We start from the raw sequence: 26,890 nt of genomic DNA, 5'->3' as shown, positions 1-26,890 counted from the left end.
CTTGGAAAAAGATCCTCCAGCCCCAGTCAAACCTTCAGATGACTGCAGCCCCATCTAACATTCTGACTGCAGCTTCATGAGAGACTCTGAGCCAGAACTACACAGATTCCTGACCCTCAGAAAATATGAGATAATAAGTATATACTGTTGTAAGCTGTCAGGTTTGGGATAATTTGTCATAAAGCAATAAATATGACAATGTCTAAGTCTTCTCATTCTGAGTCCAGTGCTCTTCCTACTCTACACAGTTACACCTGCATTCAGAACACTTTTGTTTGCAGAGGTTTGCCAAATAACCATAATATTCTGTTAGACATCATTTTTAAAAAGACAGACAAGACTGACAACATTTGTGCATGTAATTTAAAATAACGCAAGTGCTTTATTTGGATATTAGAACAGAAAAAAAAACCTATACTGAAAGTGTGCTATAGATACACTATGTATCTAGGTTTGTATTTTTGAGTTCATTTATAAATCCATAACCACCTGTCTAAAATCAGTCTCAAAACTGAAGGCTATCAGAGGAAGAGGTCTGGCTGGATTAACTTTTACCCAAAGGAGAATTGCCAAGAGCTGAAGAAGTTCTTCAATTCCCTGCAGCACAGCTGTGATATTGATATAGAGTACTAGGAAACTAAAGAAACGTCTTACTTGACTGCAGTTGTCACATTATCATGCATTACAGTGCAGCAGCCTGAATCAAAGAGATACGCAAAATTCACCAAGGACAGCAGCAATGCATTTTTCCCCCTATATTTGTGGAAAGACATCAGGAAAAGGAAGGCAAGTATGAATGCAAAAACATCTGCTCCCTAAACTCATTTAAAAAATATCACTGCAAAAAATAAATGTGAATCATCTATAGTGTATAGCAGATGGAAGTACAATATGTTTAACTTAAGGCAGAAAGGGGATGCAACTGAAGAACCAGAGGATATGGAAATAAAATAATACTTAAGCCCATTTTACATACTGCTGCCCGTTAGGTTACACTCTGGTAAAATGTGTAGAAAATCATCTTTTATCTATATCACACTACTTTGAAAGAATTCCAAATAATTACAGTAGACTGTCTAGTGGCATTTATATTCACACTCTCTAGTGACATTTATATTCACAGAAGCCTCTTTTTTTTTTTTTTTTAAGACAAAGTCTCATTATGTTGCCCAGGCTGGACTTGAACTCTTGGGCTCAAGCAATCCTCCTGCCTTAGCCTCCCAAGTAGCTGGAGCTACAGGCATGTGTCATGGCCCCCAGCAGAAGCCAAATTTGAGGGCAGCAACATAACTTCCCCCCAAAATGAGAAATAAATTACAGAGTTGTCTTGGTTTCAAAGAGATTTTAACTTCACTGACTTGCCTCAGAGGAACTTAACAAGAAAGAGCAAACCGAGGAGTAAGTTATTTTAGATAATTGCAGCAACAATGCAATGACTCAGGATTTGGGGAAAAATTACATATGAACTTATGATCATGAAAAAAAAATAATCAAATAATCCAAATGCTTTGGGATAAATGGTCAATGAGTGACAGTATACAAAGGAACATAAGTCAATTTTTTTGTACTGCTAATTATTTGGAACCCAATTTTAAAACAAAGTTGTTTATCTTCTTAGCATGCACTTACATTTCTTGAATTCATAACATCTCTTAGCCTCAAAAATGGAACCTTTTCAAATCTTCAGCATTCATTTAAAGGTTTCATTTTAATTTCTTGGGTACTACCAAAATGGGAAAACATTAGTATCATCCACCCCTATGTTTATTTTATATGAAGAAAAAAAAATTTTTTGAGATGAGTCTCACTCTGTCACCCAGGCTGCAGTGCAATGGCATGATCTCGGCTGACGGCAACCTCCATCTCCCAGGTTCAAACAATTCTCCTGCCTCAGCCTCCCAAGTAGCTGGGATCACAGGCACCACTACCACTCCCAGCTAATTTTTTTCTATTTTTTAGTAGAGACAGGGTTTCACCATGTTGGCCATGCTGATCTCGAACTCCTGACCTCAGGCAATTTGCCCACCTCAGCCTCCCAAAGTGGTGGGATTACAGGTGTGAGCCACCATGCCCAGCCAATGAAAAAATTAAATAGCCTACTTAGGAATTACACAAAAGAAAGTATGATGGAGAATTAATTTCACACATTGGATACCACCACCAATACCACGGTCACTGGACTGATAGATGAAAACTTTTGGGTTGTGGAGACGGAGTAACAGCAATCAATATATCATTTATCACTATCTCAGTAATATTTTAATCATAGCCCATGTAAGAATAGACTGCAATGTCCTTTTAGGACAGTCCAAAAATTTTAGAGTTAGAAAATTATTACAAAGTCTTATTTATGAAGTGGAAACACGTAAAATTCTGAAGTCAAAGTTATCTAAAGCAATCTATGCTACTGTTCACTATGTAACATATAAGATCTAGAGGAGAAGATTATTTGTTAATATACTCTCATTTTGAAAAATAAGCTCAAACAAAATGCATAAAAGTATACACCAAGTCGCATGTTCAAAAAAAAAAAGAAAAGGCACTTTTTACCTTGTATAGTTACACTATGGAGCAAAGTTCTTTTAACTTCAATAAGAAAACACTTCTGAAGAAATTAAGTGCCAAATGATAAAATATGATGACCACAAAGGCAGGTTTAGGTTTCTAATAAAAACATATGAAGTTAAGCCTTTCCAAATAATCTATGCACACTGTTGGTAGCCACAGCAGAAAATGCTATAGGCCAATAGATGTTTAGGAATATATATGTTTATCTATATCTGCATGTTTAAAAACATATAGATGAAGGGATAATTAGAGATGAACTGCCCTAATTCTTAATTGCCAAGTTTCAAGTAAATTTTAATTATACTGGAAACTAATATTTCAAATTTCCTTGGGGGATAAATATTTAAATATATAAAACTGAACAGTATTCTATAATAGGGGCTAGTGGAAGCCTGTGAAACATTTGACCTTTACCATTAATACAAAATGTTCTTCAGTAGGCTGACACTGGGATGTAAGAATGGTCCCACTAAATTACATTTATCAGCAGCTTAGAGTAAGCAAGTATTGCACAGCCTACAATACTTATCAGTCATCAGAGTACTTGTGACTATCAAGTAGAAGTATGGAATTTAACTGTCTCTCTCCTCCCAATATTTAATTTCTTAAAAACTCTGCAGTTATCTATGGCTTTTTGATTTGGATGACAGTAACTTAAAAGCCATAACTTATCACATCAAATCATCATGTGCCTGATAATCATGGCTTTGAAAATGAGTACAATTTCTATTTTATTCACATAATAGATTTATGTAGGAGACTAAACATGGAAGCTCTGATCTTCTGGTTGAGAAATTCAAATTTCCTTAATCCAGAATTATGTCAAGTTCCCATAATTTATTTTCTAGAAAATAAAGGATAACAAACACTTTCATTGGTAAACTCAAACATCGCTAGAACATGAAAGAGCTTTCTAAATAATATAAAATTCAATTCAAATTATATTCAGAGTATTTTCCGTGTTAAAATTTTTGTTTTTTTCTAGTTTATGGAACTGAATAACACAAGTAAAATATTTCTGTAATCTCTTAGCTACTATAACATTAGATTAATTGGAACAGTCCATTCCCCCAACCATTTGGGATAAACTGAAAACTGCCATAACATGATACGCCTTACTATTAGTACATATTCAAGAGACTTAAAGCACACAAGATTTGATCATGTTATAAAATAAATTCAAGCTTTTCGAATTTGTCTAGCAGGCTTTCCAATTTTTGCCAGAAAGCCCCCCACCATGAAAAATAAATAAATAAAATAAAATAAATTCAAGCTACAAATGAACGTAAATTCTAATATGATTGTCTTATGGCCAAGAGATTTACTCCCAGTTCTTCTCACCATAACCATAATGTACAATACTATGAAAAGCTCATTTAAAGGAAAAGTCATGAATACCAAACTCTTCCACCATCAATTCATTTTCCAAAGCTATCAAATAGATTGCTTAACTTTGATTTGTTTATTCGGTGCTAGCACACGGAATCTTGATGATATGCAAAAAGGATGGCTAAGCTATATATGATGCAGTTAGGAAAAGTCCTTTCTGCACCATCACACACTATGAAGATCGCCTCGCCCTTGAGATCCCTTACCACAGGGTTCTATCTTGCTTATCAAACATCCCACTATCCAGCAGAAACTCTCTGGAACTATCTCAAACACTATCACATCTGTGAAGCTCTATCTCATCCACCAACTACATGTGATTTTCCTCTCACTGATCTCACCAGGAGCAAAAGCTGAACCATTTATCCCACTATGCTTTGTATTAAAGATATTTGCATATTTGTCTTTGGCTCTCTGTTGGACTCCAAGGTCCTCAAGAGTAGAGAATGTGTCTTCTCATATTTGTGTTTATTCACTTTAGTGTCTAGAACAGTACAGACTCTCAGAAAATAAATTTAACAGAATTTTTTTTTTTTCATTTTTAGAGAGTCTTGATATGTCACACAAGCTGGAGTGCAGTGGCAAAGATCATAGCTCTCTGCAGCCTCGAACTCCTGGACTCAAGCAATCCTTTGACCTCAACCTTAACAGAATCTATCTTACAAGAGAAATGGCAACTTGACTCAAAGCTCAAAGTCTTATGCTGGTCTTACGTGGAATTCTACCCTTTATGCTTTATAGAATGGAATTCTCTCCTTTTTTACTTCATTATATGATAATTAGAACATTTTATATGACTAAGTATACATCTATGGATCAAATTTTCTTTTTTCTTCTTTGGTGTCTCTTTTCCCAATCAAGTCTTAATACATTAGATCTTTAAATAAAATAACTAAACAACCTGATCATATAGGGTAAATCCTAGGATCATTAAGTCCAGTTCTCCAGCAACTCTTTAAGAAATAATCAAGATAATAATCACTTTAAAAATTTTTTAACGGTTTAAATCATACCAAAGTGCCAAGAATGCAGATAATACTGCTTTCAAATGGATTATTTAGAGAATGGAAAACCAAACAATTCTGGGTTTGCTGGCCTAAGCACAATAAATCAGCAGAGAAGTTCTGATATTTACTCACAGGAAAAAGATTATAAATGGAAGATGTTTAAATCTACCCAAATCATTCTGAACCATCTTTAATAAAGAATAGCTTCCTGTTGCATTCAAAAGCTAGTATAGCATATCGTCTAAAAGCTGTGACTTTTTTACTCATCCATTCATTTAACAAATGTGTATTAAGCATCTACTCTATGTTAAGTGTTGATGGTGGGATTCGCAATTCTGCAGTTCATACAAGAAAGCTGTGCCTTCTTGAAATTTACAGGTAGTTAAATGCATTTAATCTGCAATACTGGCTCCTACTAGTGCTTCGGTGATCATATTTAATAAATACAGTTATTTTAGTCACAGACTTCTCATTGATATAAATTTACAATGAACTATAAGTCAGAGTATCTAGGTCCTAGTCTCATTGCTGCAGTTTAAGAGCCTATGAGAAGTCATAATAATGACTCAGAGCCTAGCTTTCACATGTAAAGCTTGAATGCATAAGCCCAGCCTGCTTTCCTTACGGGGTTATTATAAGGATTAATACAAAGATCCAATAAAGTGATAATGCACTGAGCGTATTTATCCTAGATACTATATTAATTTCACATGCATTGCTTTATTTAATATTAATTAGAGTCCTATGGTACTATAATACCCTTTATCTACATGTCAGAGTCCACAGGTATCTATAAGAACCATCTCTTTCAAATTTGTCTGTTTTAAAATAAATGCATGTATTTATTTACACAGATAATTATCACCAGTAGTCTGGTAGCAATCACTTCCCATGTTCACTGTCCTTAAAGGTTTCCTCAAGGAACCTTAGCACAGATAATGCTTAGAAAGTGTTTCAGTTTTGTTGTAGTTGGTATAAGAAAGAATCCCTGGAGGCAGCTTAGAATTCATTAAAGAGAACTGCCTCAGGGTGACCCCTGAGGTTCTTTGAAGTTTCCCTGCTGGAAGAGACCTGGAATTGTCCAGTTTGGAAGATATAAGCACTAAATACATCAGCCTAATAAAAAAAGAAAAGAAAAGGAATGCATTTGGTTGACAGGCAGTAGGGAAGAGGAAGGAAGTGTTACCTTGCAGATTCCTAGTATCTGTAAAGTAAGCAAGGAAGTTTGTTGTTATTTCTTTCCAGATATCTAGCTCAAAGTCTTAGCAACCAACTGAAAACTCCAGCTGCCCTTTCAACTTCTGCCTTCCTTAGTAAAGATGGTATAGCAGATGTAGCCAGGTTCAATTAACTTTTCTTTTATGAAAAGAATTATTCTTTTATGTTTAGATACATTCTGTAACGAATATCTGTCACTCTTATTTACTCTACCAATGTTCCAGAGAAATCCTCCATCTTTAATTACATTTTTAATGTTTTGATCTCCCAACTCCCCCACACACTTTTTTTTTTTCTTTTCAAGTTGGTATGTGACTTCAGTCAATCCAGGGCAGATTTTCCCAGACACACAAAAAACTTTTTGTTTTCAAGCAAATACCTGTAAGATTCTGTTAGAAATAATAAATATAGTGCTGCCACCATAATTTTTTAGAAAAGATGATAAACATTGATATCCATGAGTTACAAAAAGTATACAAGCATAGGACGGCACTACCATTATTTTTCAAGGCTACAAAGGTGTGATAAATAGCAATCATCACTTCTTCATTTCCCTACCTTCCACATATAAGTACATATGTATGTATGTGTGCATGCATCATGCCTTTCTGATGACTGCTGAACACCACAAGTTTTAATGACTTCATTTTTTTGGCTTTTTTTAATGCATGTATATTTAAAAAACAAGTGATTCTATTTGACATCACGTCAGCCATTCTGTCAGAGGCATGTGAGCCAGAGCAACTCCATCTTGAATAGGGGCTGGGTAAAACAATGCTGAGACCTACTGGGCTAAATTCCCAGACAGTGAAGGCATTCTAAGTCACGGGATGAGACAGGAGGTCAGCACAAGATACAGGTCATAAAGACCTTGCTGATAAAAACAGCTTGCAGTAAAGAAGCCAGCGAAATCCCGCCAAAACCAAGATGGCCACAAGAGTGACTTCCGGTCATTCTCACTGCTACACTCCCACCAGCACTATGACAGTTTACAAATGCCATGGCAATGTCAGGAAGTCACCCTAGATGTTCTAAAAAGGGGAAGCATGAATAATCCACCCCTTGTTTAACATTACATCAAGAAATAACCATAAAAATGGGCAACCAGCAGCCTCGGGGCTGCTCTGTCTATGGAGTAGCCATTCTTTTATTTCTTCACTTTCCTAATAAACTCGCTTTCACTTTACTCTATGGACTCGCCCTGAATTCTTTCCTGCAGGAGATCCAAGAACCCTCTCATGGGGTCTAGATTGGGATCCCTTTCCTGTAACAATTCCATTCTTTCTCTGAAATGGCCAAAAGACATTTCTCAGAAAATAATATTGGTAAAAATTGTATGAATATTATAAATGTAGGAGCTGGGAAATCTAGGCAGGCAGTCCTGGATTTGAACATCAATGCTATGAGGCTATGACACAAATACTTAATCTCTCTGAGCCTTAGTTTCTTCATCTGCAAAGTGGGTTTGTTTTTGCAAGGAATAAGATGTGCAAAAAATAATATGTAGCTTTCAAACATGTAATTTGCTCCTTTCCCAATTTCTCTCTTGCTGGAGTCACAAGATCATGAAGATGGTAGTTCAGGAACTAACCTTCCAAAGGGTCACAAAAGTCAGGATAAACTCAGAAATAAAAATGCACTGGCAGTTATTATTGACTCACATAGTAATTATTGGTTCTCAAATCTTGCTATAGTTAATAAACTTCCCTTTGTCTCATATTGATCATTTTGGCATCATCTGATGGAATTAAAAATGGAGCTTAGATATTTGTTTCACTGATGTTTAGGAAACATTTGAGTTATTCTGAATACATTTTAATCATTTTGATGATAATGTGAAATAAGGGTTGCCCATCAAACCTGGCCAAGCACAGTGGCTCACGCCTGTAATCCCAACAATCTGGGAGGCTGAGGCGGGCGGACCACCTGAGGTTGGGAGTTTGAGACCAACCTCACCAACAGGGAGAAAACCCGTCTCTACTAAAAATACAAAATTAGCCAGGCATGGTGGCACATGCCTGTAATCCCAGCTCCTCAGGAGGCTGAGTCAGGAGAATCACTTGAGCCCGGGAAGCAGAGGTTGCAGTGGGCAGAGATGGCCTCACTGCACTCCAGCCTGGGCGACAGAGCAAGACTGTCTCAATTTAAAAAATGAATAAATAAATAATTTTTTAAAAGTGTACAGGAGTGTTACCCATTAAACCTGGCTCCTAGTGTTACTTCTTTCACTGTGTGCCATGTGGCCTGATCTCTGTTTAGTCTCAATATTAACCCTTAATGGTATTACCACAGTTATTTGCATACTGTAGAAACTGAAAAGCAGTTTTTAAAAAAGAAAGAAAGGGAAGGGGAGGAGATGGGAGAGGAGGGAAATGTGAACTGAGATAATTCCCACTTACTTTACCTCTCAATGAGGTAAGGGTAAAGATTTTGAAAATCCTAAAATATTATTTATTATCGCCAATCTGAAACTTTTATATCACCACATAACTGGAGTCAGTCTGCATAATGATTAAATTGCTCTCTTAATATACTCTTTAAATGTAGGCTTTTTCAGAGCCCTGGTCCTTCCATCCACCCAGTCACAGATTAATAAACTCTAACTAGAGAAAGAAATACAGGGATTATCTGAGTAATGTTCCCCCACACCCTGTTATAGATGCATCCATTAAAGTGAATTGGTGAAGGGTTTTTTGGTACAAGTCTGAGTGTAGAAAACAATACAGAAATCTCTACTTCAGACACCATGTATCACAGGGATCCTGAGGTTGCTTCCCTGACTCTCACGCCATTAATACACTTCATCTGCTATCCAGCCACACCTAAAGGCCCTCAAATAGAAGAACATTCACAATCGCCTTCCTTAATGACACTCCCTGCCCTAAAGGCAAAGAAAGGAATCACAAAAGAAAGTGAAAGGAGATACACAAATACACTGAGTAACAGCCTGTGCCTGTGCCTAAGGGAAATCTGGATTTTCCTGAAAACTGGCCCCACTCAGCCTGCAGGAAGTTCTCAAAAGTGGTAATATTTCCAATTACAAATTCTAGTTCCTTCCTTCTAGGTCAATTTGTAGATCCTAAGGCCATATGTTTTTATTCGGAAAAGGCCCTGACAACCCACAACTAACATTTAGGAGTTATGTGGTCTTGGGGAAATTGCTTAAATTCTTTCAATTGCCTCATCTTTAAAATGGAGATGGGCTAGGAGTGGTGGCTTAAACCTGTAATCTCAGTGCTTTGGGAGGCCAAGGTGGGAAGACAGCTTGAGCCCAGGAGTTCCAGAGCAGCCTGGGCAACAGAGCAAGATCATATCTCTACAAAAAATTTAAAAATTAGCTTAGTGTGGTGGCACACACCTGTAGTCTCAGCTACTTGGGAGGCTGAGGTAGGAGGATCACTTGAGCCCAGGAGTTTGAAGTTATATATAGTGAGCCACAACAGCACCACTGCACCCGGCCTCGGCAACAGAGCAAGACCTCAGCTCTGAAATTAAATAATTAAATAAATAAAAAGGACATAATAATTATACTTACCTCCTAGGGCGGTTAAAAGAACTACACGAGATAACGCATGTAAAGCAATTGACACAGTCATCTTATAGCCAATGTTAGCTATTATTTTTATTTATGAATGAGTACACACATCTGAAAGTGTTTGTGAAAAAAAGTCCCCTTCTCTCTCTGATCTGAACAAATGTACACCTTAGATAATATGAATAATAATGTATACCATAATTATTAGGCTTCCCTATAATTTAATTACCTGAGGAAATAAATATGATTACTAAAATCAGTGGAATTAGTTTTGCCAATGAGAAAATCAAACTCAATTGGAAGCTCTTTGACACTCCCTTTAGTAATCTACTCTGTTCAGATCCTTTTAGCAATGATATCTTCTAGCATTATTATCTTTAACCTTTGAGTTCTTTACACTTACATTTATATTATAAAAATTATAACGCCTGAGCAACATAGTGAAACCCCGGTTCTACAAAAAAATTAAAAAATTAGTCAGGCATGGTGGCACAGGCCTATAGTCCTGGAGGCTGAAGTGGGAGGACTGCTTGAGTCTAAGAGGTGAAGCCTACAGAAAGCTGTGATCAGCTCACTTGTAACCACTGCACTCCAGCCTGGGTGACAGAGTGATACCCTGTCTCAAATTAAAAAAAAAAAGAAAAGAAAAAGTACGAAATCATGTTTGGTAGTCCTATTCATAATACCTTTTTTTGGCAGAAAAATAAGGAAAAAAGCCTATTGCCAAAAAGCCATGTCCAAAACCTATTTATTGCTAAACAATATTCCAAAACTTACACTAAAAGTGTTTTTTCTTTTAATATCTACTGGACTTTTTTTTTTACGTTTGAAGTCCCTCACTTCTTCCCTCCACCCCGCCCCCACAGACGGAGTCTCGCTCTGTTGCCCAGGCTGGAGTGTAGTGGTGCAATCTTGGCTCATTGCAACTTCTGCCCCCTGGGTTCAAACAATTCTCCTGCCTCAGCCTCCTTAGTAACTGGGATTAGAGGGGTGTGCTACCATGCCTCACTAATTTTTGTATTTTTAGTAGAGACAGGGTTTCGCTATGCTGGTCCGTCTGGTCTCGAACTCCTGACCTCAAGTGATCCATCCGCCTCAGCCTCCCAAAGTGCAGGAATTACAAGCGTGAGCCACTGTGGCCAGCCCCTCATTTCTCTTAATAACACAAATCTATAGGCACTTTAAAACAAACTATCCTTATTTATATTGGCCAAGCACAGTGGCTCACACTTGCAATCCCAGCATTTTGGGAACCGAAAGCAGGAGGATCACTAGAACCCACAAGTTTGAGACCAGCCTGGGCAACATAAGAAGACTCCGTCTCTAAAAAAAAAAATAAATAAAACTAGCCAGGCATGGTGGTGCATGCCTGTGGTCCCAATTACCTGGGAGGCTGGGATGGGAGGATTGCTGGGCCCTGGAGGTTAAGGCTGCAGCAAGCTGTGATCACGCCAATGCACTGCAGTCCCGTGTGACAGAGAGACACTCTGTCTCCAAAAAACAAACACACCCCCTCCCGCCCCACCCCTTCCAAAAAATATATATATATCTCCTAACTGGAGAAACGTGTGGCATGAAATTTTTCTTACTCAGAATACTCTAAAACTCTTACTTCTTTCTAGTTCCACAGACCTTGATGAGTGGCCACCTTTTAGTGCACTGAAGAAATAAGAGTAACTGCGACATGATCCCTAGCCACAACGACTTTAGCTCAAAGTCCAGGAGAGAAGACAGATAGGTACACTCATAAAAATAGCTTGTGTTGACTAATGTGATGTTTTAACACCTCCCAGATCTCATAACATCCTGGGCTTTCTAAATTTGAAAGAGAATCCTGGTGAATATATTCAATTAGAAAGCTTTTTCTGTTTCTGCTGTAACAGAGGAAAAACAAGGGGAGGCTCAGAAGGGATTACAGCATGCTGTTGGTAGAAATTCCCATGGAACTTCATTTCATGAGACCTGTGCTGATCAGATCAAAGCCATGGGATCAGAACCTATACCTCACAGATAGTATCTGGAAAAATAAGAAGAATGAAAGAAAAATGAACCAGGATCACCTTCCTTTTGTGGGCCTAGGCCCACTTAATTTCATAACAATTCTATGAGGTTGGTATTACCCAAATTACAGTAGGAAAACTAAAGTTCCGAAAATTTGAGTAGCTCAAGTCCACAAAGCAAGTTGGAGCTGCAATTAGAATTCATTTTCCCCATTTGAAGGTTCTGACCAGGTGGTCTCTCTCTAAAATCTACATATCCTTGAAGGCAACATGAACATCAGAGTAATCCAATCCCATTATCAGAAATGAAAATATTATGCACATCATCTTTATACAACAATCGTAGTAAGAAAGCCAGTGGCTTGCCAATTTTGGAAAATGATTATAAACCTCAATTGCAATAGAAAAAAAAACAGAAAAATAAATATAGACAGAATAGGAAAATCTTTTTGATATCAATGCTATAATTTACAGCTTACAATTTTTATTTATTATTATTATTATTATTTTTTTCGAGATGGAGTTTCACTCTTGTTGCCCAGGCTGGAGTGCAATGGCACAATCTCGGCTCACAGCAACCTCCACCTCCTGGGTTCAAGAAATTCTCCTGCTGGGCACGGTGGCTCACACCTGTAATCCCAGCATTTCGGGGCACTGAGGTGGACGGATCATAAGGTCAGGAGATCGAGACCATCCTGGCTAACACGGTGAAATCCCGTCTCTAGTAGAAATACAAAAAATAAGCCGGGCATGGTGGCGGACACCTATAGTCCCAGCTACTCAGGAGGCTGAGGCAGGAGAATGGCATGAACCCGGGAGGTGGAGCTTGCAGTGAGCCGAGATTACGCCACTGCACTGCAGCCTGGGCTACAGAGCGAGACTCTGTCTCAGAAAAAAAAAAAAAGAAAAAGAAAAAAAGAAATTCTCCTGCCTCAGCCTCCTGAGTAGCTGGGATTACAGGTGACCACCACTATGCCCAGCTAATTTTTTGTATTTTTAGTAGAGACGGGGTTTCATCATGTTGGGCAGGCTGGTCTCAAACTCCTGATCTCAGGTGATCCACCCATCTTGGCCTCCCAAAGTGCTGGGATTACAGGCATGGAGATACCGCACCCGGCCAGCTTACACTTTTTTTTTTTGGTTGGGGGGGGGGGATTTTTAAGGAGCTAATTTAATGTGCACATATTAATGTGTGCATAAATATCACACTTTCATTTCCAAAGTTATAAAATGCTGACATCACCAGTAAATTGATTTCAAAATTCAAACTGCAATCATATAATTTTTTAAAAAACACAGAACCAATATTCATATGTAATGAACAGATTCAAACCTATCTCTTACCAGAACACTTCCAGAGATGTAAATAATACCTGCCACACTCAAACAAAACCACCTTACCCCCTTTTACATTGACTTCTATGAGTCATGTAGCTTTAAAAAGTGTATGCTATTAGATTATCTGTAAATATCCAGCAAGTATTGACAAAGCCTTCCTGAAATTAATTGTATATGTTTAAGGCTAGCCAATATTTTAATTTCATACCTTGGCTGGCTTAAGAGATGACATGATCACTCTACTGTAACTACCTGAGGTTCTGTTCTGATGTTTTAATGTGTTCCATCTGATTAAAGGGGTTTTAATAGAAGATACTTAGATTACTGTTAGAAACATATTTTAAAAACCACTTTGCCCAAATTAAGTACTCAAAGACACTCCCTCCACTTGGCTACTGTACTAAGATTTACTATAATGGTGCCAGAAATACATTTACACTGATATAACTTATTTGATGGAAATAAAAACCTAATTCTGTCATAGGAGTAAGTAGGACAACTAAAATGTAGGAAGACCCATGAATTGCCTTTGTTCCATCACAATTACAGTGACAAAAATATTTATGTTAAGAGAATAGCTGCTGACACTGAAAGAAGTGGGAAGTAGGCCAGGCACAGTGGCTCATGCCTGTAATCCTAGCACTTTGGGAGGCCGACGCAGGTGGATTGCCTGAGCTCAGAAGTTCGAGACCAGCCTGGGTAACACGGTGAAACCCCGTTTCTAATAAAATACAAAAAATTAGCCAGGCATGGTGGTGCATGCCTGTAATCCCAGCTACTTGTGAGGCTGAGGCAGGAGAATCGCTTGAACCCGGGAGGCAGAGGTTGCAGTGAGCTGAGATCGCACCACTGCACTCCAGCCTGGGTGACAGAGCAAGACTCCATCTCAACAACAACAACAAAAAAGTTAGAAGTAAGGCTTTAAAAAGATGAAAATAGAAGCTGGGAGTTTTCACAGACTCCAGCTTATTTGGAGATACAAACCACTGCACCTACCTACCCAATCAATACTAATGAACACTATAATCACTATAATCAAACAAACAAAGCAACTACACATGAGGAGAGAATTAAACTATTATTTAGAAAGTTTCACTAGTTTTCTGTGTGGGTAATTTTATTTGTGAATGGTTAAAGAACTTTGAATAGCTTTTTTTTTTTTTAAGGATTTTGCTAGTTCTCTAATATGGATTTGGTTAGAGCTCACCTCATATCTTAATCATCACCCTTTTAGATATAAGTTTATGAAATAAAACACAAAACGTCTTTCATGGTTATTCAGAACTTGATCTTACTAACAATTCCAACGAGTGTGGTCTGCTCCTTTCCTGAAATTTGTTTCATATCCACAGTCCTTCCATTTCACCTTAGAGATGAACCTTTAATAAAATATACAATGAAGGTGGGCAACAGTGGTATGTATGGCGAGACAAGGCAAAATGGTCTAAAGAGAATCTGTATTCCACTGAATGCACTAATTCAGTCTAGTGTACTCACTCTTGTATGTAAAGTTCTACATAAATTAGAAACCTAAATTTCAAACACTGCTTGGGGACATGTATGCTCTACAAAATGAAAATGCTATGCATTTTGCACAAGGTCATGAAAGTCCCCAATTGATTTCCCCCTGCTCTTCATCCTTGACACCTCTTTAAACTCAAAAGTATCCTCGTGTTTTGTCTTTTTCTTTCATCAACATCCTGTTCACATGTCTAACCGATTTAGGATTTAGAAGCACACATGAGTCAAGGATGCCACCATAGCACTGGAATAGAGGTTTCTTTAGTTAGAGGGGAATGGTGTGAGAGGTGAACAACAGCAACCACAGTGCTGCTCCCATTTGCTCCCTCCACCACAATCCTACTCCGTGCAGACACTGCGTCAAGTCTTTTTCATGGTAAGCACTTTTGGGAAAACGCTAAGCTAACCCCACATTCACTAACTCTAAAATGACTCTAATGAAACACCAAATACAAAATTTATATGCCAGTAGAATTTTAAAAGCCCCCCACCTTTTTTTTTTCTTTTTGGCTTTCATGGAGAAAACCAGAAAGAATATGACTTACATATGCAAAACCATAGTACACTAAAGCCCAGAGACACTCAGTAATCCTGGTTAATCCTGGCCCACTGTATTTATGCAAAGCCAATTTAGTAATGGAAGTAAAGCAGTAGACTCAATACAAAATAACAATCAAAATAATATCTTTTTGACCTTGTAAATTATTAATATTAATAAAACATGAAATGTATATATGTTCTACACCAACGGTTATCAAAAGATCACCTGCATTAGATTTAAATGGGATGTTGATAATAGTTCTTCCTAGGACCCAGACTGGACTCAATGAATCAAACTCTCTGGATATGGTGTCCCGAAATATGCATTTTCAAAGAGCTCCCCAGATGCCTTATATGCAATTAAGTACCGCTGACTGAAGCATGAACAGTGTTTACACTTCCTGATCACAAAGATGAAACAACACTGTGAGACGGAACACAAGTGCTTAAGCAAAAAAAAAGTAGCCACTATTCATAGAACAAAAGAACGGAAGGAAAGTCAGAGACCACTGTCCAGTGAGACTGACTAAGACCACAGCTTGGTTTCCAAGGTCACCAAGCTAGTTGTTACATCACTTAGACTTGAAAACAGATCTCCTAATTCTGCTTGGTGCCCATTCCAGCATCCTATACTTCATCTATCTCCACAAAACAAAAGCTTGAAAATACTAATTGTTAAAATGTCACATAATGTTTTGTAATATCTGTATATTCAGAGACTGAAACAATACTACCGTTGTATGTTTATACAGTTCTTTGCCAACCAAAAAAAAAGTGCTTCCAAGTTTCTTATAATCTCTGACATACAGTGTAAGGTAGCCAGGGTAGAAATTGGCATCTGCATCTTACAGGTGGAAAAACGAGATTTCCAGAGGTTGACTGACTCCTCCAAGGTCTCACAGGCCTAACAGTGGAGCCAATAACCCAATACCCAACGTCTTTCCATTTTCCATTTTCCATACTCCAAAGAAGCTGTCTGCTTTCCATTTACACCTCCCTGAAATCTGTAAAACTCTCAGCTCAACCACTATTTTCCACTTCTTAAAGATTTAGTCCTCAAAGATATTATTATGAAATAGATGTTGCCCTCTGCAACCAGAGTCTCTGAGCAGATACCTGAAAAACTCCAGGTGTTAACTACATCTTATCTCCATTGATTTCTATGATATAGTTGGCATAAGGTTTACTCTGCGTACAAATCCAACAGATACAACCCTGCTGTCGAGAGCCAGTGTTCATTGTATTATCAGTTTCAGCCTGATAATTTGATATGACGGGTGTGAGGCACAAGCTACAAGTCTCTCCTTCTTAAAACAATAATTGTAAGCCTTTATTCTTCACCAGGAATATCAAGGTCATTGTCTGGTTCAAACCTAAAAGGGAGCTTCCATCAACAGATGTCATAAGAGATAAGCTCCAATTTGACATGCTCTTGCAGAACTATCACCTGCTATCAGAGAAGCTATGACAGCTGTGTAGTAAGACAATGTGGGCCAATTCATCAGTCCTCTGGGCCCCAAGTGCTCCCCTAATGGATATGACAAACATATGCCTCACTGCCACATACTGGATGTTTACTACTGCAGGGCTGTTTGTATAACAATCCAATTAATCAAGGTAGATAGTCACATTTTTTGTAATTGATGGAAAGCTAGAATTGCATAACTCTATTGAATGACTACATCTTTTGCCATAGTATGACAGACTTTGGAAACAAAAAGGTAGACTATAGCACACACAAAAAATCCTGTGGAGATATAAACAACATGCCCATTTCCTTGGCTTTGAGATGATGTTACCATTGCTTTGTAGGGCCTTCTCCCTCCTGCTTGGTTACCTTCTTCAAAGGTTATCTTCCTCTTCCTTTGAAAGTCTCAATTCAAACATCACCCTGGATCTCAAGCTCCCCTGCTTTTAGCGTCTGAGTGGGTATTTTGAAGAATGATTCAGACTGCATGGGCATTAGGATATCCTAAAAAGTTCAGATCACCTCATTTTAAGAATCAGCCACTCTTCAGCATCAGCTGAAGCCCAATCAGTTTCTCTTGATTGGGCTTGGGTTATCGAACACGCTCTAAAGGAACACGCTCTGACAGTCATCACGTCTTTAGTGTTTCAAGAGAAGTAGAGATCTGAATTTTTATTTGCCATTCTCCAGTTTTTAAATATTGGCAACTATTTGAATTTTGGTTACCCTGAAAGTGGAGCCTGAGAAAAGGACTTGCAGTAGTTTTCTTCAGAACTAACTCTAAGAATCAGGAGAGAGAAAAGTGGGACAAAGGAAGAATAAAAATCAACCACGGGGTCTTCGTGAGGTCTCAGAGGCTCACAGTCTTCCCTGTGGATGAGGGAAGGCAGGGGCATTTATCCTCCAAGCCCCTTTCCCTTGTTGGCTATGAGTTCTCCCTAGGGGCATTAATTCCACTACACTTTCCAACTGTACCTGCTGAAGTGGTGACTGAGCTTCCTCGGTTTGGGAGAAAGCCCTGAACAGAAAGGAAACAACTGTGCCCCAGGCAGGGTGTGGTCAGCATTCAGAGAATCACCGCTGTGAGTGAAATCGAAGGTGACCAAGGGGATCTGACTTACGGCACAAAAAGCAACTACTCCAGCAACTAAGAAAAACTGTAAACATAGTGCAGGTCAAACAATTAATTAATGGGCACAGTCTTGATCTCACTCATGGACTCCATCTCCTTTTCGGCTTGAGAGAACCCTTCCCGACAACTTCCCAGTACCAATCCTTTACAGTAAAGCTCAACATTCTACCACCAAGATGCTGGCATTTATACCACTCAACTTCACCATTTATAGTCAAGTCCATTGACCCCCCTAGGCTATGAGCACAACCTGTTTACGACCTCCAGCACCTGGGTTAAGGTAGGAGTACAATAAAAATCTGCCAACTGAATTAGTCCCTGGAAAAGGCCCATCAGTGTTTGTGGAACTGAATAAATGAATATAATTTTTAACAAAGCTCTGTTAGCTATAACCATAACCCAAGCCCAATCGGGAAACAGTCCTGAGGTCACTAAGGAACAGAACAATCATTCTTAATTCCTGCTCTAAAGAGCCTTATGACTCAAATACATTAATCACTGACAAAGATGAACTTTTTTTTTTTCTGAAAGGCTATACTGCCTCAACTATTAAAAGTACATATTCTCAACATATGTGCTTTTCCATATCACTGAAAAAGTCTAGAAAAGTATCTTTGCCCCCAGAAAAACAACGCAGTTGTAATTCAATTTCATCACTTGCTGTTACTGAAACTGGATTTTTCTTACACGCAACCTAGAAATTCACCTTGTTTCCTATGCACACTCTTCTTGATATTTCCACCTTTCGCTAAGGATCTCAGAGCATTTCCCATCTGAAAGACATCCACTTGGGTGGGGACTTGAGGCTTGTGAGGCCTGAGTGAAGATCTGCACAGGGAAGCTTCGAGGAGATCAACACAGATGGGGGAATTCTGGAATTGTGAAACATTCCATAAAGATCAAGGTTCTCCTTATACCAGCTGAGTGGATACCTGAACATAAATAGCAGAGGAGCAGGCTGCATGTTCCTATCCTACATATGGCACAAACAAAAGAGAAAAAATAAGTACTCATTAGGGAAAGCTAAATGTAGAATGGCAAGATCCCCAACAGACTTCCATTCTTTAAAAAAGTGAAGGAAGGTCTTCTGTGTTACTGAGCTGCTACATTATTTCTAGCAATTATATATATGCACAGATAGATGTACATATATATTTATAGGTCTACACATGTATACATATATATTTTAAAGCATAAGAATCTATATAAATGGGTTCTTATAGAAAATAATGTCAGTCATTTTTGGATAATAACATTACTTATAGACCTAGGAATAGTTGGGTAAAGTTTCCATGTATTTGCTAATTAAGAATCCCCTGCTTTGGTAAACTTATATCTATCAATTCCCACTTATTTTTTACTCTCAAAGGGAGAAATAATTTCCATAGATGATAAAGCTATTTAATATATTCTGAAAGTACATGTGCAACGATTTAAGAAAGATCAACTAAGAGAGGCAGGGGTGGGAGAAATTATTTCCGTAGATGATAAAGCTATTTAATATACTCTGAAAGTACATATGCAACGACTTAAGAAAGATCAACTAACAGAGGCAGGGGTTGGAGAAAATTTGATAAGAGTTCAATAAACTGACTTCATTCCAACCTTCCAATCTCTAGTCCATGTTGACCTTCAACCCACTGTATCAAAGGAATTAGCCAATGCCGTAGCAAGGTGACAAACATTACAAACTCTGGAGAGGAGGACTCGGTGGGGCTTGAAGGCTAATAAAATATACAAACTTTTTTTTTTTTAAAGACAGTAATGATCTTGGACTTACCTCAGAAACGTTGTTTAGAAAAAGATCTAGTTGCTCACATCTTAAGGAAAACAGTCTTGAGTAATATGTAACATAGCCTGATGCAAACTCAATCCTGTCAAAATAATCTAATCTCTCCCAATGGAGTGACTAGCCCAGTAGATCAAGGGAAGAAGCAAGACACAATTTATATTCGGATTTTTACAAAGCTTTTGCTTCTGCTCCTCATGACATAATCATCAATAAACTGAGAAAACAGGATCTACAATGCATAGCTATGAAATGGCAGGAAGGTCATGCCCGGCAGGGCGCTATCGATGGAAAAGTGTCAGCTTTAGAGGGAGTATAATAAATGGGGCTCCAATGTGTTCAATTCTGGGCAGTGCTCCAGTGGACATTTTTCATTAATGACCTGGAGGGTAGAATAATTATCACTGTCATTAAGTCTGCATATGAGACCAGATGAGGAGGAAGCATTGAGGAAGGGCGGGGGGCGGGGCAGAGGGTGGAGGAAGAGGCCAGAGGGAGTCACCAGCCACAAAGGAATAGCTTATCAGAATTCAAAAGGACCTCAAAAGTTTGAAAAAGAAGTTACAAACAGAATGCATCTTAGGAAATAAGTACAATGCATGCTATTCCTTTTCCTTCTCCTAACGTTTACCACAGCTCAATGCTACAGCCTTGACCTCCTAGGCTGAAGCAATCCTCCTGCCTCAGCCTCCTCGGTACTTGTGACTACAAGGCACGTGCCACCATGCCTAGCCAATTTAAAAATCTTCTGTTAAAGACAAGGTCTTGCTTTGTTACCCATGCTGGACTCAAACTCCTAGGCTAAAGCAATCCTCCCGCCTCGGCCTCCTGCAGTGCTGGGATTACAGGTATGAGCCACCGCGCCGGGCCTTCCTCCTCTCTCCTTTCACGAGCTGTGAGGCTTGCTTCTCTTAAAAAAGGGCCACATTTACTCATTTGATAAATATACAAGAGATGCTTTGCTGAGTTCCTGAGCTATACTTTGTTCAGCAATACAGTTCTGCTGTCTAATATCACAGAAAGAATTGGCTGAGGAAGAAATTTAAAAGAAAATGACAACATCGTCTGCGAAGTCTTCTTTGGTCCTGGTCCCCCATTTTCCCCTCTCCGAGTCTGAGTTAGTTATTTCTCTTAGGTGCTTTCACATTTCTTTCGGCCTTCCTCTGTCACACAACACTGAAGTGTAATCAGGTTTATTTATTTTTCTCCCCTCTAAATTGCCAGGCATGGGCCATGGATTCTGCACCTTGGTATCTCCCCAGAGCACAGCACCTGACACATAATGATGCTCAATAAAAGTTTATTGATTTGGAACTAAATACAAATTATACACATAGTAAGTGGCTTTATGCAAGTATTTTTTTTTAAGCCTAGGGATGCCATCCTGAAACTCAAAAGTTAATGCCCTCCATATAGCCAGAAAGTCAAGGCTGAAAATAAAGAGCAGGGCATCTTCTGCATATATGATAATTTCATATGTAGCTATGAAGTGCCCTCATTCACATCTACAGAATGAGTGAGGGCAGAGGTCAAGACTAAGCAAGAATGTCTTCACAGAGAACTGCTTTAAGTGAAGGAAACAGAGGAGGGTGAGAAGAAGGGGAAGAACCCACAGAAGGAATGTTCAGGAAACCAGGTGCGGCTGCAAACCTGAAGCTGAGACCAATAGGAACAGCCCAGAAAGGGTGAGGTCAACAGCACCAAAGACGGCAAAGAAATTAAGGAAGAAGAAATACCTGAGGCGGAAACCCTAGGTGACACGAGCAAGTCAAAATGTGTTGAAATTGTGAGTGAAAATAGAAGACAGCCATCCAAGGGCATGAGTTTGGAGAGCACAAACCATCTGTGACGTAGATTATGCGATGATCCAAGTATAACCAAGGATGAGGAAGAAGTGAGGTCCTTCACTGGAAAAGTGGTGCCATACATATATTTACAAATAGTATGGATTATACAACTAGTATGAGATAGACAAAGGCTACAAAAATAATAAAGTTAACTTAGAAGAACCCTTAACCTTAATAAGAGGGGAGTACTTCCATGATTGAAACTTAAGTTTTATTTATAATGTGCATTCACACAGCTTTCTGGAGAAGAGCGTTCATATCAATAGAAAGTAACTTAGAACAAATGTGCAAATTTTGTCTGAAACTACCTCTTCTTATTCAATAAGTGCTGTTCTCAACTATAGCCAAATCTGTCTCAGCTTTATTGTGGCTCCAATTCTGGCAGTGGACAAGAATTGTCATATCTTACAATTAAAGGTGACATCACTTTATATAATTTAGTTTTTTTTCATTTTCTCTTCATTTTTATTGAGAAAAGGGACAGTGAGAGAGAAATGTGGAAAGAAGATATAGAGTAGAACCAGGCATTTGAAAATTTCACATCTGATATAAGCTGTTTCCCGTTCTTCAAATCATGCCTCTGCTGCTGCTACTGTCATAAATTTAACTGGCTTACCTTTAATCACAGGGAATGGTAGGCTACTGAAACATACATTTTCCAAAATAATCCACAAAATCCAAAATACACAAAAATAAATATTGAGATGAGTTAGGCTCAAAATGTGATCCAGTCTTTCCCAATAGTTTGTTTAACCAGCAGGGTCATTTCAGGCAACTCAGATGAAAGGATTCATTTAGAAATTGAAAATGAGCATCCATTAGCAGTTACAAAAATTTAAATTCTAACATTTACTCATCAAAATAAAACAAAAACTCCAATATAATCATGTCACATTATTATATACAAATTTTGTCACCAATCATGGGGTCAAAAGTTAGAATGTGTTGCAATCTTTAAAATATTCCCATCAGTTTGAGATTATGGGTTTTTTTCCCTCATCTCCTGCACAAAATTATTCCTAGGCAACTTTTAAGTCACTGTATAACTGGTACCAACAGTGTTGATACAATTCTTTAGTTAAAGTCATTAAGTCTGTTTTGGAATATCTGATTCCAAGGACCTAAATCAAGGGGTGAAAATGAAAAAATGCAAACATGCGGCTGATTAGAAAAATGGTTATAATAGGCCTTACTGCTGTTATTATTGAATGTACAAGTGAAATAACCATTAGCCTGCTTTAACCACTGAAAAACACCCTATGGTGGTACTTGAGTGATTTGATGCATTTTAGTACACAATTGCTGTGCTAATAGAGCAGACATTTACCGCATAACAAAGGAAATCTCAAATGTAAGCCTTAGGGTTTACAGCAATTCCAGAATACCAAACCACTACTAAGGATTTTAAATGAAACCCCTGCTGATCTGTTTACTGGTTAAACCCTTTGTCTCCTCAAAACAGTAACATCATTCACAGGACAAATTATTGATAAATTGCAGAATTTCAAACAAAGATAAGCAGGAAATTAAAAATCCATAACAGACATTAGCTTTAGGAAATGCACTTAACAGAATATGATCATTGGTCTAGATTCACTTTTTTCTTTGTGTATTTTAAGATATAAAGGTCTGCGAGAGGCTCCTATTATCACTGTATACAGAAGAACAGAACTGGTTCAGCTATGGAAAGAATAAGATGAGCCAAGCACTCTTTTGATTGTTGAGGATAATCTATAAACACAAGACACAAAGTTGACCCTGAAAGTGATCTCCTCTCACCTCCTCACAAGGGATGGCAAGCTAGCAATATCGTTATAGGGCACAAAACAGCGTTTAGGAAAGGTTCCTAAAGGAAATCATTCTTCCATGCAACCATGTTGCCATGGCAACCAAACCAATCAAGCTTCTTCACAAAGGCTTTTATGTCAAGTTCTGTTAGCAAACTCATATAGAAAGTATAACTCAACTAAATTAACACTACATTTGTTACCCTGTTAGAGCTGGAAGAAAGGTACAAATCCTTTAAAAATTAGAGAAATAGGCACTCTTTCCATATCAACATGTTAAATTACTCAAGTTCAGTCTTTTTACATAAACAAAAGCCTCTTGAAGTCTCTTCTTTAGGAATAGAAGAAGAAAGGGAATTTTACCTAGCAGTACAAGCCCTTTCCAAAAATAGATTCTTTCCCCACCTTCTAAGGAATACAACAACAGAATTCTTGCATCTTGCTGAATCTTTTACTGTCATTTCTTTGCAAACCTGTGCTTCAGATACATCTGTGTTATAAGTGTAACTTACACGGAAGAAATCCTAGCATTTGCCACTCAGCATTTTTAAGGCAAGTAGAATAAGTGAATCAACAATATGAACCCCTTTGATTAAAGAATATTTTTCCTTTGGTATAGCATGATGAAGCTGTAATATCGATTATGGCCTTAAATTTGAAGGCCATTTTATGTTAGTGACATAGTTTCACACTAAGGCAACTCCATTTCTGTGACATTTCTCATGCTAGTTAAATTCACTTCTTAAAAGCAAAACAACAGCTATGAGCAAGAGCTTTAATGAACTTTAATAATCTGACACTCAGCTCCAGAGCCAATGAATTTTATAAGAAATGGACACCATATCATGTTGAATAAATCTTTCATATTCCTATCTTTAATTTTATTTAGAAATAGTAAAAGAAGTTCTATGTTCTCAAGAGTAAAAGTTTTATAATTTAGATGTAGAGAAAACACACCCAGCCTGGACAACATAGTGACACCCTGTCATTACAAAACAAATTTTTTTTCTTTTTTTAATTAGCTGGGTATAGTAGTGTGCACCTGTAGTGCCAGCCAGCTCCTTGGGAGGCTGAGGTACAAAGATTGCTGGAGCTCAGGAGTTCAAGAATGCCGTGGGCTGTGATCACACCACTGTCCTCCACCCTGGGTGACAGAGTAAGCCCCTGTCTCTAAAGTAAAATAAAATAAAACAAAACAAAACAAAATAAAATAAAATAAAATATACTTTCTATCAATTTCATAGAATGGTAAAATCCATAAATTACCTAATAAGCAAACTGATTATGGGAGTTGGTAGTGTGTCTAGCCTCTGTCCTAACAACCATCTTAAATTTCAAGTAGGTTTCTTCTTCTTGGACTTCTTGGTAGAATTTCAAGATTCCTGATGACCAGATTTTGCTCCAAAACATTTGACAACTAAGACCGGGTTGGAAATAATAACCAAGATAAATTTGGATCAAATAAAACTACAGTTAGTTGCTCAGGGGTTTTTAAAAGGCAAAGCATCATCAATACCATTAAACATAAATTTTACAACCTGAGCTTCCAAATTGCCTGTTAATAACTCACGGCTTAGTGGGAATATTTTCAGAGCATTTTAGATAGAGTTAAATTGTAACTCTTGAATTACAGTTGAACTACAATTAAGAGCATCTGAAACACTGTATAAATCAAGGTTATCCATTTTAATTTCTAGGTGTTTGATATATCAGAAGCCAAAGGTTTAAAGCTTTGGAAAATATCACTTTAATTGACTTTAAACATAAAATTGTATACCTCATCCTAATTAAATGATAGCATTTTACATTTGTGTGGCCACTGGAAAATTTACAGTGTATATTCTCTGCCTCACCTTATTTGATTCTCTCTACAGTTTTAGCGGATAGGCAGAGAGATAAAAGAAGAAAATAGGGTTAATTTGGTTTAATAACTTATTTATAATACTGCCTTTAACAATAATAATAGTAAGATTAATCATTTAGTAAACACTTATAGGCCAGGTAGTGTCCTAAGAGCTTTCTTCTTCACTGCTAATGTCATTATCATATACAAATGTCTTCAATTCTCACAGTAATTAAGGTGAGGTTATTCTCATTTTACAGATTAAAACACTGAGACTCAGAAAGGTTAAGCAATCTGGCAAAAGCCACATAGTCAAAAAGTTAAGTCTCCAGAATGCAAAATCATATCTACTGAATTAGCATTATATTCATTTGCCTAAGAACAGACCAAATACTAGATGTGCTTCTTCCAAGAGCACTGCTTCTTACGCACATGATATTTAATTGTTACTAATTAACATTTATTGCATTTATAAAATTTCAAATAATTTGGCTTTGGTAATCACGATTTTGCATTTCAAATCATTTGGCCATTTTTGTTACCAACATAAATTCAGCCATTCTGAACACATAGCTGTTTGTTCGTACAACAGATTTAAACAATTACTCCCGAAGAGTTCCCCGGTAACATTTGGAAGAATAGAGAATCTGGTAACTAACCAGGAAAACGACACAGCATACTAGCCCACTACTAGTTGCAATGTTCGACTACTGGGTTAAATACAAAATATTGCCATGTCAGAAAAAGGCATAAAATGCTAGAAAATGATGGTTTAACAAGAGATGAACTTTCAAAATTAAAAACATAAAAATGTATCCTTAACCTTGTTAGGATTAAAGGAAATCACTATCTTTGGTGATAAATTAAACACCAAGCACTTACTTTGTGTCTTGAGTATTCCATTATTAAGTGGAAACAATTACTATTATCAAAGTTTGTCACTTACTTGACATTCTTGAATAAATAAAACATATAAACTATATAAAAGCTCATTCTAATAACAACATGTGATGTAGACTGATCTATTTCATATTCATATATTAACTTATATTTTATTTTATTATATTTCTCTAATATAAAAGCTCTTTGGGGCCCAGCGCAGTGGCTCACACCTGTAATCCCACCACTTTGGGAGGCTGAAGCAGGCAGATCACCTGAGGTCAGGATTCAAGATCAGCCTGGCCAACATGGCGAAACCCGTCGTTAATAAAAATACAAAAATTAACCAGGTGAGGTGGCACGTGCCTGTAGTCCCAGCTACTTGGGAGGCTGAGGCAAGAGAATCACTTGAACCTTGGAGGCAGAGGTTGCAGTGAGCCAAGATTGAGCCACTGCACTCCAGCCTGAGCAACAGAGCAAGACTCTGGATCAAAAAAAAAAAAAGCTCTTTGTGAAACTTGGGGCAATTATTAACTTTCTACATTACATCTTAAGCACTTTCAATAAAATGTGGGAGACTGTTAGTTAAAGTCAGATTCCTTTGTGACACAGCATTGTGAAGCTATTGATAGCCGGAATTAACCAGATAATTCCTTCAACTGACATACAATCAGAGAGCACAAAACGAGCTGAAAGATCACACTGGGGCTCTCCTGTGTCTTGTTCTCCTTGTCCACACAATCATATGCTCAGGAAGCTGAGTATTATAAAAGTACGACATCCCCTGACAATTGAGTTGAGTGCCCTTGTTTCAAGATTCTTAAAGTAGCCATTCATAGCAGACGGCATCACTTTTGAGGCAACATTTCAGACATTCTGAAATTTCATTCTCTGTTTGTAAGAGCAGAGAAAAAGATATAAATCAGAATATGTAACAATAACATAGGAAACTTTGCTAACACTTTCTATATATACATATATGTTTATATTCTTAAAATATATGCATATCTGTAGATTTAATATAACCAC

General features: G+C 37.7%; 1 protein-coding gene and 1 non-coding gene across 45 annotated transcripts in view; one reads left to right on the top strand and one right to left on the bottom strand.

Annotated features, from left to right (window-relative positions):
• PTPRD (protein tyrosine phosphatase receptor type D) overlaps positions 1–26,890 on the bottom strand; it is a 2,298,568-nt gene that overhangs the window by 481,275 nt on the left and 1,790,403 nt on the right. The window lies entirely within an intron of this gene.
• LOC115935894 (U7 small nuclear RNA) lies at positions 3,740–3,801 on the top strand. The gene has a single exon (XR_004071486.3). It is a non-coding gene; the product is annotated as a U7 small nuclear RNA (small nuclear RNA).

The sequence above is a fragment of the Gorilla gorilla genome, chromosome 13 (assembly GCF_029281585.2).
Source record: "Gorilla gorilla gorilla isolate KB3781 chromosome 13, NHGRI_mGorGor1-v2.1_pri, whole genome shotgun sequence".
Classification (NCBI taxonomy): domain Eukaryota; kingdom Metazoa; phylum Chordata; class Mammalia; order Primates; family Hominidae; genus Gorilla; species Gorilla gorilla.
Note: the sequence above shows the minus strand (reverse complement) of the source record. Positions and strands in the feature narration are given on the sequence as shown.